Genomic DNA, 1,146 nt, shown 5'->3' with positions numbered 1-1,146 from the left:
AGAAAATAGTTTTAAGCAACCTTGATATGAGTTTTAGAAAACAAAGACATCAGGCAATGGAAATAACTGTTAAAATGTTAATAATTACTGCCTTTCATTAAACTTATGCATCTGCACTACATATTAATTATCTGACAACAATTAAAATGTCACTTTCCAGAGAATCAGAATTTCAGATATAAAAGCCCACGTAATCCAGGCTCTCGGTCCAATTTGCACAAATGTAATAACCAGTGCCGGTTCTTCAAAGTAGGCCCATGGTAGTGCTTCTGTATTATTACTAAAGAGATAAGATAGTTGCTCATCCAAAATGTTCCTAAAGTAGTGCTTGCTTTGGCACCACATATACTAAAATTGGAATGATACACAGAAGATTAGTATAACCCCTGTGCAAAATGTTCCTAAAATCTATAATACACCTGATTTTCCCAGTAAAAGTCACCACTTTAGATCAAGGTGCAAACACTCATATTTAAATGTGTTTTTTGCCTTAAGTGATTTTGTCAGATTGCCCTTAAATTCTTTAGCAAGGCTCATAAAAAGCAGCCATAGATATAAGATTTAGAAGGACTAAATAAAGCCTAAGACTATAGGCTCCTATCGAGCCTACAAGTAAGGATTTGGACCTGTATTAATATTCTGTTGCTGCTATAACAAATTACCACTTAATTACCTCTTAATTAAGAGGCTTAAAATACATTTATTATCTTATATTTCAATAGGCCAAAAGTCTGAGTATGACTGGGTTCTCTGCTTAGGGTCTTCCAATTCCAAAGTCCAGTTATCAAGCAGCCTGGCTTTTTGTCTGGATGCACTGGGGGACAACCTCTTTCCAGACTCATACAAGTTGTTTTGTGAAAATCAGTTTTGAGCAGCTGTAGGACTGGAGTCCCCGTTTCTTTCTGGTTGTCCTCATGTTGTAGAGACCACCTACAATCCCCAGCTTTTGAACTATTGGGGTTTGAGTCTCTTCCATCTCAGAGGCAAAAGATGTATAGAATCTTAATCTGCTTCTTCCTGCTTTGAATCAATTTCTTTTCCTTTCTCTTCTGCCACTCTCTTCTGTTCTTAAAGGACTCAAGTGATTAAATTGGGCCTGCCCAGATAATCCATAAAAACCTCCCTCTTTTAAAGTCAATTGATCAG

At 36.6% G+C, this 1,146-nt stretch overlaps 1 non-coding gene across 1 annotated transcript; it reads left to right on the top strand.

Moving 5' to 3' along the window:
• The first annotated feature begins 324 nt into the window (after positions 1-324).
• Positions 325-428, top strand: LOC123573191 (U6 spliceosomal RNA). The gene has a single exon (XR_006697926.1). It is a non-coding gene; the product is annotated as a U6 spliceosomal RNA (small nuclear RNA).
• Positions 429-1,146: the final 718 nt, after the last annotated feature.

Source organism: Macaca fascicularis, chromosome 4, assembly GCF_037993035.2.
Source record: "Macaca fascicularis isolate 582-1 chromosome 4, T2T-MFA8v1.1".
Lineage (NCBI taxonomy): Eukaryota > Metazoa > Chordata > Mammalia > Primates > Cercopithecidae > Macaca > Macaca fascicularis.
This window is presented reverse-complemented; position numbering and strand designations above follow the sequence as displayed.